We start from the raw sequence: 16,940 nt of genomic DNA on the forward strand, positions 1-16,940 counted from the left end.
AACTGTAGCTAACACCAATGCTGACAGAAGATCAAACAGTCGGAGGACTTGCTGTGGGCGAAAGTACTGCCGACAGTTATTTACTTCCCGACACATTTTCAGTCGGCATACACCGTACCTATGCCAACAGATTGCCTACATACATACACCCTACCTTTCACGACAGTTGGTTTGTGGACATACACCCTACCTACGCCGACAGTTGGTGTGTAAACATACACCCTACTTTCACCGACATATGGTTTGTCTTTCTAGGTATATACCTTTGCTGACACTTATTCTGTTCGGCTAGGTATACACCTTTGCCGACACTTATTTTGTCTACCTAGGTATCTACCTTGGCCGACAGTTACTCTGCAAGAATGTGTTTACCAACAGATTAATTGTTGGTAAGGTAGCGTACAACCAAAACAATAATTTGATACATATGCATATACAATGTTCAAATGCTATCCACAAATACCATCAAGATGGAACACATTGCACAACAATGATGATAAGTTCAAAAACATACGTATATATTGACACAGGTTCACAAACACAACAGCATAGTATGACCATCCAGAACACACAAGTGACATAAGGACCACTATTTGCTGGTCTGAAAGAGTTCACACACAAGTCACATCAATGAGCACAAAGTTTCTACTCCAAAACAATTGAAGCACCAAATGGTCCAAAACACACGTAAGATTCATGACACAATTGAAGTTGGCTGATCCAAAATACGGAAAAACAGCCAACACCCCAAGTCCTCACATCCAAGCGCTAGGTGGCTAAGTACCTGAAAGTATTCCATACAAATTTGTCAAGAAAGTGCAATCAACCCAAAAGTTGTTCAAAGCTCATATGAAGATTGGCAGGCTAGAGAGGCACATGCTAAGTTATACACTTATACTTGATTGTTTATGTGAATACACATAGAAATAGAAAGATACAGCTAGGAACTAGTTCCTGATGGCATTGGATTAATGTGCTGATTGTTGTGTATATAAATGCTTTGTTTGCATGCTTATTTCATTGGAAGTTGCAGACTGGAAGTAGACTACATTAGCAAGACTAGTAGCTTGCATGTAAACTGAACCAATGAAACTAAAGGATTTGGTCCTGAACACAAGCAGCATGACAAGCCATTGAGAAGTTAATGAGTTCATCAGGTTCACATATACACAACTTTGAGCACAGACTATTTACTTAATGGAAGACATCACAAATCACTTAAATGCATAAATGGAGAAACCTAGCAAATGAGAGGATGGGAGAACACTGAAGCTGGGTGTACCAACTAATATGAACCAAGCCATACCACTTACATTTTGATTTGATTAGAATCAGACCCATGCTATTCCAGTAAATTATGAGAACAATCAATTAGATACAACTTTTGCAGTGCAGTTTCAGAAATGAAACACATATACACAAGTTTGTCAAGTATCTGTCAAAGTTCAAAAACAGTAAAACTTGATGTATGCAGTATGTCGTAGTACCTCTATGCACTGGCAGAGCTTCATAGAGGACAAACAGGGATGCGACGCCACCTTCTCGTCATCCCTGTATCATGCCGTGCTGCGCGCCACTAAGCCTCGCCGACGGCTTGCTGCTGAATCTGCACACCGCCTATGCTGCTGCCCTTCTCGTCATCTCATGTTCCTACCTTATTGTGCGCCACCGATCATCACCACCTGCTTGCTGCTGCATCTGCACGCCACCACTGCTGTTGCCCTTCTCATCATCTCATTCTCATGCTCCTGCAGTATTATGCGCCACCGATCATCACCAGCAGCTTGCTGCTGCATCTGCGCACCACCACTGTCGCTTCCCTTCTCGTGCTGCTGCATGTGCATGGCCCAACACAACGAGATGCTGGACCTCTGAACAATGAATTGTAGCCAAACAGCTGATGGACTGAAAGAGCAAGCAATATATCAAATTTAATTAAAGAATACCGATTCAGAGATGTCCTGAGGGTGTGTAGATTTTAATTGCCATGTAAATAAATGTTTTCCATGTGAGCTTAATTCAAATGTTACAACTCAGTCAGTCATGTCATTATTGTATCAATTAAAGAAACTTGATTTAGATTAGAAGAACTTAAGCCACACCTGTTTTCAACTTTTCATACATATTTTTCCTCTTGGTTCCTCTTGGTTGCTTGTCACGCTCCGCCACTGCCTCTATCACTGATCTAGGGAAGTGAACGGATTTTTGAATTGGATATAAAACCAAGAAGACCAAGCATAGAATCTTGACTACAAAGAAGTACTTGTGCTGAAGCTCCAAGGAACAACTTCTGGCATTAATTAACCCTGGAAAGAAGATAGATATAAGTGTATAAGCAAAATTCTAATCATGATCAGAAGCATGCACAAAGGGAAACATATTATCTGTACAAGACGAGCACCCATCAAAATTAGCAAGAACCACAACAGAACTCCATGATAATTTCTGAAGGTTAAATAGATTTCTCTCATACTAATGCCAAGATTGATATGGGTACCTATTCCTGCAAAAGAAAGCTCCTTGCGCTACTGAGTTATTCACAGATTGCTGACCTTGACACACTATAATTATCCAAATGGAGGCAAAAGTTTTTCATATTGACCCTATCAAACTATATATCATTCTTCCATACATGAAGATTTTCATATTGGTATTTTCAATGCCAGATACAAACACTGCCAACTAAATAAGCAACAAAGCCTGCTTGACAACATCTCATTTCCTAGATGTGGTCAATGTCATTCAGACCTGTCGCAATCATGAAATATATTCATGCTGATGTACGCAAGGCGCAAGCACCCATGGCTCCAGTACTGCAAAAAACATCTAGCTAAGCATATGTACATCGGACAAAAATCTATACAAATATCAGCAACTTTAGGAAGCTTGGCAAATACCAACGGGACCATGATTTACGTCATTTAACCGAGGTGCCCTTACAAAAAAGAAATGTTAACAGAGCAACATAAACATAAGGTAAGTAGTGATGAAGCAGCCTCTTGTAGTATTCTGCACAATGAACAGCACCCTACGCAAATAGCAATGCATTTGTGCATGTTGTGTTTTACAGTTTAACCGATAGGGGAATTTTTTCCAAAAACAGTACAGATATTTGTATCATATAAGGGGGAAATGAGTTAGTTGGCTAGGGAATGTACCTGACACACCCAAGTCATTTAAACAGTCAGGGAGTAGGCTAGGTAAATGTACTGCCCAAGTCATTTAGACAGTCAGAAAAATCTTCAGAGAGCATATCGAATTCATCCTTTACAAGACAACAAGAGAGCACATCAGTAAGTATTAGCTATTTAGATATACAGGAGATAAATTAGCAGTAAGTCAGCTTGTATTTGGGGTTAGAATCAGGCTCAAATCCTCTTGTAAGTAAAAGAATAGCACCACAATAGTGTAGCTTTTTACCAAGATAGCCTATTCATAAACACCTAAACACGAGATCACATTAAAAAATAAGTACTAATCGCAACAGCACTTCCAACGCTTTGCACCTATCCAAGCGAAGCGAGGCTCATCCACCCAATACTTCATCCACCGGAACACTAACTACAAAACCGGCACCACAGAAACGCAAGTTACATACATCGAACCAAATTGGGGATCCCAGCATCAGCACTTACATAGAATCTATCTTTGGAAGGTTTGGGCGTGGCAGGTGAAGGCGGCAGCGGATGGAGCTATCGGTGGCTGCGACTCCGGGGCAGGTGTACGGTGTCAAGGAGCTCGGAGCGGACGGGGTGGAGGGCGGTGGACGGATGGAGAACGGGGTCGGAGTTATCGGCGGCAGCGCCACCCAAAGCTGCAGGGATGCGGCAAAGGGGGGAGCGCGACTCTAGGGAAGGCAGGCGACAGACAGTGACAGGGGGTGGGGACGGAGGCCGGGGTCGGGGTGACGGACGGACGAATCTCGGGGTCGGGGAAGGTAGCCAGACGGAGTTGTGACGCGGGAGGGACAGGGGGAGCGCGAGGATGCTGGCGGCAACGATGAGGGGGCGCACGTGGTGGAGCGCGAGGACGGACGGCAGCGGCAGGGATGAGCGATGCAGGAGGTGAAGCGGCGGCGGGGAGGGGGAGGAGAGTGAGGGCGGCGCAGCGAGGACGGCGAGTGGACCGGCGGAAATTTAGGTTTGAGTCCTCGATTTTGGGGGTTGGGCCAAAATTGGGCCGCGTAGCCCAGTTTTTCTCTGCTCGCGCACTTATGTCACGTGCCAAATTTTTCGCTGATGCACTACTCGACACGTGTACATCTACGCCGACACTTATCTTGTGTGCATGCACCCTGCCTATGGCGACTCTTAATCTGCGTCTATGCATCTACCTATGCCGACTGAAAATCTGCCAAGCCACGGATATCTGCCGACAGATGAATTGTGGTTACATTGTTGCCGACACATATGTTGTCACTGCAGGCTTGCCGACACATAATTGGTCTATGATGGTGTACGGTTGCCGACAGATGATGTGACAACAAAGCTTTATAGCTATGCCGACACAACTCCTGTGAAGATTAGTGGACCTTTGCCTACAGAAGTGTGTCATGAAATCTCTACCGTGGTGTAGTGTGATGTGCCTACTCATTCATGCTTGTTGTCATGCCTGCTACTGCTTAGAGTTGAGTCGGGTCTGATTCATCGGGGATGAATTGTAATGTGGTGAACATGTCCTACTGTTGAGAGCTAAGTGTGTGAACACGATTTGGTAAAGGTGGCGGTGAGAGGCCATGTAGGAGTACATGGTGGGTTGTCTCATTGCAGCCGTCCTCAGGAACTGAGTTCTGTGTTTGTGATCCATGAACAGTTACTACCACACATTGGAATGCTTAAGTGCCCCTCTCGACTTATTAATCAACTTGATCTCTGTCCAGGAGTTGCAACTAGTTTCTGGTGTTTGTAGGTAGTGTTAGTAGTCTACCAAGTGGCACCCTGTACAGGTGGGCTTGGGACAGACTAGGCACCGTGGCCGGGTATGCCAAGCGTCGCCCGTTTGGTGGGCTTGGAACCCTGTACACATCGTTTGGGGCCGTGAGCGACACCCCGGCCGGATCTCCTTGTGGATGGAACCCGAATAGGCGATAAACCTGGACGAGAGACTTGTGTGGTTAGTCAGGTCGTGGCCGACTCCCTCGCCAGGCTTCCGCTTGAAGGTTGCCGAGGTACACGACGTGTACATGGTGGTAAGTGGCGAGAGCGTGTGTGAAGAAGTACACCCCTGCAGGGTTAACATCATCTATTCGAATAGCCGTGTCCGCGGTAAAGGACATCTGGGTTGCCTATAACAGTTCATAGACAAGTGAAAGTGGATACTCTAAAATGCGCAAGATAAGCGTGAGTGCTATGGATGGCGTTCTCGTAGGGAGACGGGAGCGGATCCATAGTGGTGTATTGATATGGTGAATATGTGGACTCGTGTGCGCCACTCCAAAAGAGTTGCTTGCAGTCGTAGTTCAGGCTAGCCACTGAGTCAAAGCTGGCTTGCTGCAGTTAAACTCCACCACCCCTTTTGTTGATACCGATGCATATGTAGATAGTTCTGATGTAAGTCTTGCTGGGTACATTTGTACTCACGTTTGCCTATTTTATGTTTTGCAGAGAGACGTCAGTCTCGCTAGTAGTGCTGTGTGGACTTCGACGTTTAGCTTGTTACCTCAGCTACGATCTTGTGCCCTCGGCAGGATCTGGTGAATAGTCAAGCTTCTCAGCCTTTTTTATTTGTAGATGTCTGTACTCAGACATGTTAAGCTTCCGCATGTGTTTGACTTGTATGCTCTGAATGTTGGGTCAGGAGGCCCATGTTTGTAATATCTGGCTCTTCGGAGCCTAATGAATAAATACTCTGAGTCGTAGAGTCTTGTTGTGATGCCATGTTGTATTTGCACATATCGAGCATATTGTGTGTATGATTGAAATGCTTGGTATGTGTGGGATCCGACAACCTAGTTGTTTATCCTTGGTAGTCTCTCTTATGGGGAAATGTAGTCTTGTGCTTCCATGAGCCATAGTAGTCCGCTACAGCCCGGTTCACCGGAGTCCTGCTAGCCCAGCACTACTGCTCCGGAACACTTGACTGGCCGGCATGTGATTCACTTCGTTCCTGTGTCTGTCCCTTCGGGGAAATGTCACGCGGTGACATCCGAAGTCCTGCCTAGCCTGCTACAGCGCGGTTCACCGGAGTCCTGTTAGCCCAGTGCTACAGCCCGGATTCGCACGCTGCTGACTGACATGCTCGATGTTGATTCATGTATGCCTGTCCCCGTAAGTTAGTGCCACTTTGGGTTCACGACTAGTCATGTCGGCCCGGGTTCTCTGTCATATGGATGCTAGCGGCACTATCATATACGTGAGCCAAAAGGCGCAAACGGTCCCGGGCCATGGTAAGGCGACACCGGTGGGAATACCGTGCATGAGGCCGCAAAGTGATATGAGGTGTTACCGGCTAGATCGATGTGACTTGGAATCGGGGTCCTGACAATAAGATGGTTAAAAAAGGAGCCTAAAGAGTCAAGAGCTACCTCTGACTCGGAGGTATCGTCCAGATGAAGCATATCCCAGGTGCTAGGTTTGTTCCCCTTCTTACGGGCAACGGCTTTCCTGGCGGCTTTCTTAGTTTTTCTGGCTTTCTTTGCAGCCTCATGGTCAAGTTGACCTTCCAGAATTTATCATCAGCCTGTAAAATATAGCAAGAGTTTTTGAGTAAAGACGAAATTGTCAAAGTGGAAAGTAAGATGCTCAAGTTAATGGTTTACCGCTGGAGCTGGGTTAGCCTTGTAGAAAGGGCTTAAGCCCGCTTTCCCGCAATCTGACAGGCTCTCGTTCAGAAGAGACTTGGTCATATCATCGATAACATCCTCAGGTAAGTCGTCAGGGCTGTGCCGTAGAGGATCAGTCTTCTGGCCCGTGTAATCGCACATCAAGCCGGGGCGGCGGCTCAAAGTAATCACCCGCCAGGCAATCCAAACCCGGACCAAGTCAATGCCGTTTAGGACGTTCCCCATAAGAGCTTTGATTTTGTTTATGGTGGGGGCAAATGTTTGACGTTCAGCCGGAGATAATTTGTCTGGTAAGTGGTGAGTTGACTCCAGGCGCAGGGCGCGAAAGCCGGGCAGAGGGTTCTCATTAGCAGGAGAAGTGTCTTGACAGTAGAACCATGTCTGGTTCCAATCTTTAGGGTGACTTGGCGGCTCGGCATAAGGGAAGAGACAGTCTCTCCGTCGCTGGATTGAGATTCCGCCAAGTTCCAAGCTGGGCCCATGGGCACATTCGTTTTGACGGTTCAGATAAAATAGCTCTCTAAAGAGTAGTAAGCTGGGTTCTTCTCCAAGGTACACCTCACAGAACACTTGGAAATTGCAGATGTTTGACACGGAATTGGGTCCGATGTCTTGAGGTCGCAGATCAAAAAAGTGCAAGACGTCTCTGAAATTTTTTGAGCCGGGTGGAGCAAAACCCCGGTTCATGTGATCAGTAAAAATGACAACTTCCCCATCCTTGGGTTGAGGCTTTTCTTCTGACAGATCAGGAGCACGATAGGACATGACCTCTTTCTTCGGCAGATAACCGGTCTTCACAAAATCGTTTAAAATGCTATCAGTGACGGTGGATCTAACCCAGTTGCATGCGACGGGTGCTTTGGGAGCCTTGGGCGGCATTATGAAGATGGAAGCCTATGACAAAGTAAAAATTTCCGGCTCAAATTTAAGCCAGAGAAAATATTTCAATTCATATTCAACATGGCGGGTTATGAAGGGGCCAAATGATATATGGCTAATTGTGTCAGATTGTTTAAGCCGCCATGGGCATCATAAGCAATTAAGTTATTTAAATCCACTATGAGTGATCAGGATTATTTATTGAGCATTGCCTCTTTAAGCCAGCGAGAAGAGCCGCCATGGCTAACGGATACAGTTTTTGCCTAAGTATCGCACAAACAGGTTTCACAGGTTGCAGATGTTATTTTGATCAAACGGTCGTTCAAAAAAGAAAATATTCTAGACCTAAAAACTGGTACAGATGAGTTCGTGAGCTCTAATGAGGTCTTTTTACAAGCAAAAGGGGTCTGCTAGTATTGAAAATGGACGCAAAACAACTACCGCATGAGTTCTATACTACTTTTGGATCAAAGGAGACCGCGGTGGAAGAACTACGAAGAAACCGTGATGAACTACGAAGAACACGGAAGAACGCGGAAACCCTAATGCAGATCTGACATTCGAGAAGAGGAATACTTACTGGAGCTGCTGAACAGCGGAGGTGCGTCGCAGTTCTCTGGTCAAAACAGGTTGATGCAGCGGCCTTGGCTGGTGCAGACGCGAAGGTCGACGGCGGCGGCGGAGTTCGGGCTCTGATGCGTCGAGAGGAGGAAGACGATAGAAAGGGGGACAATGAGAAAAAGACCTGGTCGTGCTTATTTATAGGGGAGGCCGAAAACATGATTATCCAACGACAGAGACGCCTCGATTTTTGGGACGGTTATTAAGATAAGGATCCATTGAGACACGTTGGGCAAAATGTGCATTAATGGCAGATGACGTCATGGCGGGTCACCAAAAATCCAGAAGATGACGTCACGGCAGGTTATAACTTTTGCACAGACAGAAGCCAGAAGGTTTTTTCTTAAAGTATTGAAGATTGACATGAACCAGTTCAAATCAATCTGGGGCCTAATGTTGGGGATATAACTACTGGCGTAACCCGCCCAGGAGGGGCCGGGTTACGTTATGGCGATTCATCATATGAAGCCCAATATCAAGCTTGAAGATGGCGGTTCAGTAAAGGGCCTAAAGCCCATAGGCGACTTAAGGCCCGTAGTGATAAACCGCTGTAATGGCATGACTTGTATTGTAAGGCAAGAATAGTTAAGAGACCGAGCCGGACACTGTTTATGAGCCGGCCTGGACTCTGAGAGCCGCTGGGCGTTAACCTCTGTATATAAAGGGACGACCCAGCGGCGGTTCAAGAGAGGTAACATCAAATCGGTAGCCAGGCATAGCGGATTCGCTCCCTGGTCATCGAAACCCTAGTAATTCCACCTTAACTGGAGTAGGCTTTTACCTTCACCGTAAGGGGCCGAACCAGTATAACCCTCGTGTCCTTTGTCCCGCTTTAACCCCTTTAAGCTTTCTAGTTGCGATGGCTCCACGACTAAGTCCTTTCACGAGGACATCTGCCGTGACAATTCCACGACACTACGGGTTCGGGAACTATGTAGACATGACCGAGACACATCTCTGGTCAATAACCAATAGCGGAACCTGGATGCTCATATTGGCTCCTACATATTCTACGAAGATCTTTATTAGTCAACCCGCATAAGAACATACGTCATTCCCTTTTTCATCAGTATGTTACTTGCCCGAGATTCGATCGTCGGTATCATCATACCTAGTTCAATCTCGTTACCGACAAGTCTCTTTACTCATTCCGTAATGCATCATCCCGTAACTAACTCATTAGTTACATTGCTTGCAAGGCTTATAGTGATGTGCATTACCGAGAGGGCCCAGAGATACCTCTCCGATACACGGAGTGACAAATCCTAATCTTGATCTATGCCAACCCAACAAACACCTTCGGAGACACCTGTAGAGCATCTTTATAATCATCCAGTTACGTTGTGACGTTTGATAGCACACAAGGTGTTCCTTCGGTATTCAGGAGTTGCATAATCTCATAGTCAGAGGAATATGTATAAGTCATGAAGAAAGCAATAGCAATAAAACTAAACGATCATAACGCTAAGCTAACGAATGGGTCTTGTCCATCACATCATTCTCTAATGATGTGATCCCGTTCATCAAATGACAACACATGTCTATGGTCAGGAAACTTAACCATCTTTGATTAACGAGCTAGTCAAGTAAAGGCATACTAGGGACACTCTGTTTTGTCTATGTATTCACACATGTACTAAGTTTCCGATTAATACAATTCTAGCATGCACAATAAACATTTATCATGATATAAGGAAATATAAATAAAAACTTTATTATTGTCTCTAGGGCATATTTCCTTCAGTGGACATGCAACTGAACTTTGACAAACACTTTTATCCATTTCATACAAAGCTGTGGTCATATTAAAGACGTGCAGTTGCAGTTCGGTGGCTTACAGTTATGTGTCTAGTACAAGACATGAATCTGCTCTCCCAACAAATCATTTCTGTTCCCTAATTTGCAGTCGCATTGAAAATGTGCAGTTGTGGAGCGAGGACAACACTTACAACTGCGACTCACAACAACAAAACAATTCATATCTTTTTTTAAATGCATAAATTTAAACACAAAAAGTATAATAAATGAAGAAGAGGAAAATGAAATAAGAAATAAGAAAAACAAGAAAAAAAGGAAGTATCAAAAGAGACTAAGTAACTACTAGCAAACAAAAAAAGCAGAGCAAACTCTAGGGGAAAATGTTGTCTAAAAAACAGGAACACAAATTTTAGATTTCAGCACACGTACCGGACTGTTACTTCCAATTTGGAACTGCAAAAAAAGAATATTATTACTTTAAAAAATATCAACAAGGACACATTCAATGTAAAAATTGTTTGTAAGAGTAGAAAAGGAATGATAGAGAAAAAAAATTCCACTGCTGATTTTGTGCCATGAAAAAACGAACAACCCTCCAAAAAACAAAGACAATCAAGCCAATATTTTTTATTTACAGCCCAATAAAACACAAATAATCAGGCCTACAACAGGAAAAACGAACAAACAATTTTAGCTATTGAAAAATCCACAAAGGTACAACCCAACCAATCAGAACAACATGAACCAAAATAAGAAGGGGTATTGGATGGGAGTCCCTAATCGGCGCCTTATGCGCCCTACTACCCAACTAGTGCTCATGTGTTGCTCGCATGAGCCGACCCAAGAACTAGCACGTTTTCAAATGCTTTTGACCAGCTGAAAATAAATAAAAAAGAATTTGAAAAGGTTCATAAATTTGATAGTTTGTGATTGTGAAAAAATTTCACCAATTTAAAAAAGTGTGAATTCAAATAATTTCACAAAATTTGAAAATAAGTTCATGAATTTCAAACATTGGAAAAGATTCACTACATTTATTTTTTTATGAAAATTGAAAAAGTTCATCCATTTTGAAAAATATTTCATCAAATTTTGGAAAAAGATCCCAAATTTGAAAAAAATCACCATTTTGAAAAAAATCATTGATTTAAAAAAAATCAAAAGTTAAAGTCCATCGAATTTGATAAAAATTTCATCGATTATGAAAAAGTCACTAATTTTGAATAAAGTTAATTAATTTTAAAAAGTCCATCAATGTTTTTAAAAAAGTACCAATTTGAAAATGTTCATTGATTTTGAAAAAGTTGATCAATTCTAGGAAAAAAATCATGGATTTTGAAAAAGTTTGTAAAAAATGGAAAGAGTTTGTGGATTTGAAAAAAAATCATGCATTTGAAAAAAAAAGAAAAAAAAGGAAAACCATATAAGAAGCATCAAGTGAACATGGGAAAGAAGTAAAGAAGGAAAAAGTTGTCATTATTCACAAGAGGTGAGTTGGGCAAGTTGGTGACCGCAGCTTATATAGAGCGATCGGGTCGCAGTTTCGCTTCATGCTTGGCGCACTTTTTTGCGAGGTTAATAGGAAAAGGAAGGGAGGAAGTGGGCTGGCCCACTGCGACTAGCGAAGCGAGGAACCGCCAAAAGCAAGAGAGGCTTTTGAGTATTTCACTAGCACAAATGCCCGTGCGTTGCAACAGGGAAAATACCAGTTCTTATGAACCATGATTTGGTGGTTCAAGGAACTATGTGAAGGGACAAAGGTCACTGATGACCAAAAAAGATGCATAATTTAAGGACCACGGCGTAGGACATGGAGTATGATTCAGATTAAATTGATCTAATTGACAATGTTTTTTTTGAATAACTTTCGATCTATTTATTAAATATCATGGTAATATAAAAACATCAGGAGTATTAAAAATTACATCTATGTCGTGTGTTACAACATGAAAAAAATTCATCGCACGCTGACACTCATAATCCAATTATTATTGTTTCTCAAAAAAAAAGTATAGTCAAATGTCCCTAACATGAGGAAGAATTGTTCTTTCAAGCCAACCATCTTTACAAAACGTCTAACAAAATTATGTATTTTTGCGTGGGGGTGTTCAACTTGTGGCCCATGCTTCGCTAATGAGTAAACACCATAATGCTTTTGCCAAAAAAAAAACAAGATAGAAAATCGGCTTATAGTAGACAGATTAGCGTATATTTTATTGACCCACATATATGTTTAACTAGATGATACCCCGCGTTGCTGCGGGAAAATCTAGTGGACTACTAAATGCTAAATGGGTTGAATTTAAATATCATGATTATTTTATTTTTTGTGGTTGTCAGCAGCAAGAAATTGACATGCAGTTAAGTACACACCAAATAGGACATAGATTATGCAGTTGCTATTTCAGAGATGGGTCACGTTGCCATATAGCGTCTTACATCGGTTCCTATATACATGAATACTAAAGATGATTTGATAAACATGAGTATTAGTCAGAGGTGGATGTCAGAGAGGTGAAGATTGGTGTAAGTCAGGATTGGAGTTTGCATTCAGTAGATATTGCAAAACTACAGATACAGCAAGCAAATGAAATTAGGTTTCAGCAATGGTCGAGCTCCTTAATATTGCTTCAAAAAGTATAATTGCAAGCATGCACATACATAAACCAAAAGATGCTACTAATTCGAGCTTGTGAGCTTGTGTTTCAAAAATACTACTATTATATAAACATATTCTTGTGACATCATTAGTAATCACAGATGATACTTTTAGACTACAGCCATTTCAGAACTATCAACAACCATAACCTATAGCGATTTATTTCAGACTTTCCTTTATGATGAATCAGACAAAATGTTAAATCCAATCAACAACTTGTGACGAATAAATAAAAAATCTCCAAGGGATCCAGCAAAATTCATGGATTTTTCCATACTGTACAATCGAGCTTTGTTGCAAATACAGAAATACTAATAATCAAGCAACTAAGGTAGTTGATATATTGATCTCCACTTTGGTTGAATGCTTGAGAAAATTGAAAGCATAATTTTTTGCCGAGACCCAGAGAGACCACTACCATTGAGATTCAAGGTGTAGTGGCACCAGGAAGATACCCATTGCTGATATGGACTGCTAAGACGTGCAAAACTGACTGCAAAGACACGTGAGTAGAAAACTTTTGCCAAAACCTTGATCTGGTTGCCTGCATGTGCTAGTGGTAAGAAACAGGTAGTTCAAAATGCATCAAAAAGAATGTCAAGGAAATCACCAACTTGCAAAATCTTGAATTAGGTTGTGTACACTATGACTACACGGGGTAAGTTAGATGCCGGTTGAACAATACAAATATATCATGCAAGGAAAACATGATCGGAATAAAAAAGAAGTAAGCACTTATGGATTCTATTTTAGGATGCGCCCTTTCCTGTAATTTAATCAAACAAAACGTTAGCCTCTTGAAAGATACGACCGCAGATAAAATTAGAATAGACGACCATAGAACACAAATTCTTACCCATGTTTTGTTTCCGGTTTTGCAAGTTGCTCTGCAGCCTCACACTGTGCCAACGGCTCCAGATAACATGATCTCGCCATAATTGGCCGCACCCTTCGAGCAGCAGCACCTGCGACACAGCCGTGCTTGCGTCGACGAAGCACTATCGGCAACACCCAGCCACGCTGGCAGCCGAGGTATACAGCACCTGACGGCAAGCCGTCGTTTACTTTTATGCTACACGCGCTCCGCAGAGTGCCCACGTCTCCGTGCGCGAACTGGTAGGTTGGGTTGTTGTAGGATTGCACCCAACAGTCAGCTAGCAGCCCCGTGCCGGGCGCAGCCATGAGGGACGCATGGGGGAATGGGCACTGCCGCGCCGAGTGAGCATGTACGTCTTGCGTCCGGCAACGTGCATCGCCCATTACAACGACAACGGCATCAGGTTCCTGGTGAGGTCGTCGTAGTACCTGGACGGAGCCAAGAAAGTCCCATTGGTAGGTGGCACGTCTTGGGTGTCGGATGGCGAGTACTCTGAAAATAGGGAGCATCTCCCACCACAGTGCAGGGCGGGAAGCAGCTAGTTCAGAGAGTAGATGCTACCAGCCTGTGCGTGATCGACGTGGCGTTTTAAGGTGAAACTCCTGTTTGCTGGGTAATGGAGGCCGGCGATGAATTCTGACGTTTCATGTGGATTTGTGGTTGCCGTTTTCATGGCAATGAATGGTGTGCGTGTGCGGCGACGTTACGACTGGCCATAGGGAAGACGAAGCCTAAGCGATCCACTGTGATTGCATGGCTAACACCGGGATATAATAAGCCGCCTACAGGCCGCGTTAGATAGTGGGCTAGCACAAATGACGAAGGCAGTTATGTTACGTACCAATTAACCCACTGAACCGGGCAGCCCACTTGCAAAAAATGGGACGAAGGTTAGCACAAATGACGAAGGCAGTTATGTTGACACACGCACGGAATACACCGCCTTTTCTTTTTCAGCCTACCGTGAGAAGGACACAGCATGAAAACCGTGCGGGCGATAACCGCAGGATCGGTGGTGATGTGGCAGCAGAAGAAGTGAGAGAAATTTAGTGCTAAAAGCTGACGTGGCATAAAGCTAATGTGGACAGTGTGTATGTTGAAAGAATTAGTAATAGTGGGGAGCAACTTCTTAAGAATGTAAGATGCGGAAGTGCATATTATCCCCAAGGTCCGGCCGCTCCCTCAATATTATGCTCAACATGCGTGCATCTTCCTTATTATTCATTCATTTCCAAATTAGCTTCCTTCTTTTCCTGTTCACAATGAACCAAATTAGCTTCCTGCGTGGATCCTTGTCTCAATCTCTTTCCAATCTCTTTCCAAATAAGCTTCCTTATTTCTCTGTCATGTTGAGGCAAGCTTGCACTGCTTTCCTTTTTTCCTTAAGCATGGACTGCTTTCCTTATTATTCTGGCTCAATTCCTTCTCAAATTATTTCCTTCTTTATTTCTCTCCCTCCACGTTGAAACGTGGCTTCAAATCCTATCCAGAGCTGGAACTCAACTTTTACCCATCACTTATTGATTTTCGAGATGACTCTTTGATACCCAGAAAATTGAAAGACCTATATAAGTTAGAAGGATTGGATGTAAAAAGGTGCGGTGGTACTATTTAATAGATTAGACAACATTTCATTTGAAACGAAATATTCACCTAGCTTGGCTGGTAGCGCAAAATTTACATGACCTTGTGGTTGTGAGTTCAATTCCTGGCCCAAACGCATTTATTTGCCCTTGCTTTTTACCCCCCCCCCCCCCTATGTGGGCTCCCAGGTAGACATAAAAACTCACAAAGGCCCAGCTAGAGGCCCAGCCGAGCGACGGTCTACGTATAGATACACAGGTAAAATAGTACCACCTCGGATGTAGAAAATAATATAGATGAAAAAAACTAAAAGCGTAAATTCATGGGAAGAAACGTATTGTGACGGTGAACCCGACAAAGTCAATCCGTACTTTATTATTAGGAAAAAATACTGCGTGAAAGGAAGCGTAGACCGACTCATGGACCTGTCCAATACAAAAACATTTTATGAAAGGAAGCGTGGACGGACTCATGGACCTGTCCAATACAAAAACATTTTATTTGCAGCCCAATAAAGAACAGACAACCAGGCCTACGTCAGGAAAAACGAACAACGCCAAGGAAAATAAACGCGGGCGTACGTGGGCTTTCCTCGGTATGAATCTTCTAACACTTGATCGTATGGTTGAGGGTTAGAGCAGAGGTAAGTATATTACATCTAGACGTAAAATAGCAATTCCGATAGATTAAATCCCTATGTTTTGGCAAAACATGAGTATTTTCTAGGATTATAGCTTCTAATTAGGATATACTTTATTTGTTTATACAAGTTTCCATACCGTGCACAAGTGGTTGAGTATTTATGGTTCCACGAAAGAAAATATACTAAAGCTAATTCTCAAATTTTAGCCATTTAAATACTTCCATGGGGCATTTTATAATGTTCTACTTGAAAGTTCATTCTATTTTTCTATCTCGTAGGTTAGTAAACCTTCATGTTTGATGATGCATTTTGGAATTTGGGAATGCAAGGCACCCTTTTCAAGTGATTTTATCTTTTTATTATTATTATTATTATACTAAGCAATTTAGTGCCTAAATTTTGCTTTTCATATACCATCGTCTATTGTGTACGAAAGTCTATACTAGAAGTTGTGAAATACACTTTTATTCATACATCTTTGCTTCAAATTTTAACACCATGTTAAAGTGATGCATCGGGTAACATTTGCTCTAGCTCCGCCCCTGATGACAGACGAGCAACAATTAAAGCAGCAAGCAATGGAACACACTAGACATGAAACATAAGTAAGCATGCATGATTGTACGGCATAACAAGTTCATCCTACCACCACATTCAAAAGAGGGTGTTATCGTACCACCGCTAGTTCGCCATCGACGTGAGGGGTTACTATACCACCTCATCGAAATATACAGGTCAACGTCAAGAGTTTACCAAGCCCTAGCTACCACAAAATATACATTGTCATCGCCATCGCCATCGAGGATCATGCACGCCTTCGCCACCACCAGAAGTATCACTAGTACTAGTGCTTGCCTAGCCAGGTCCTGAGCCAGAGCACCTTGTGGTGTCCGCCATGGCGACAAGCTCAACCCCTTGAGACCTATTGTCTAGTAGGTGTCTTAAAGCATCCATCAAAGCCTCTGGGCTGAAACCACCTTGGCCCATGACGGCGGTGTAGAGGTCAGGGTGGACGTTGACCAACTTGCTCTCCCTGATGGCGCTTGCGACATCCTTGACAGCCCAGGTCATGCTGCTGAAGATGGGCAGCTCGTCATTCATCAAGGGTTCCCTCTTACTCTTCCTATCAATCACAGGA

At 43.2% G+C, this 16,940-nt stretch overlaps 1 long non-coding RNA gene across 5 annotated transcripts; it reads right to left on the reverse strand.

Annotated features, from left to right (window-relative positions):
• Positions 1-491: 491 nt before the first annotated feature.
• On the reverse strand, positions 492-4,178 carry LOC123181193 (uncharacterized). Of its 5 annotated transcripts, XR_006491547.1 has the most exons (6): positions 3,636-4,174; positions 3,159-3,265; positions 2,749-2,813; positions 2,103-2,306; positions 1,488-1,905; positions 492-784 (listed from the first exon to the last, which is right to left on the reverse strand). It is a non-coding gene; the product is annotated as an uncharacterized lncRNA (long non-coding RNA). The 5 variants fall into 5 exon arrangements; XR_006491545.1 differs by having other exon boundaries at positions 2,103-2,813; positions 3,636-4,178; XR_006491546.1 differs by having other exon boundaries at positions 2,749-3,265; positions 3,636-4,177.
• Between the last annotated feature and the right edge of the window lie 12,762 nt (positions 4,179-16,940).

Source organism: Triticum aestivum, chromosome 1D, assembly GCF_018294505.1.
Source record: "Triticum aestivum cultivar Chinese Spring chromosome 1D, IWGSC CS RefSeq v2.1, whole genome shotgun sequence".
Lineage (NCBI taxonomy): Eukaryota > Viridiplantae > Streptophyta > Magnoliopsida > Poales > Poaceae > Triticum > Triticum aestivum.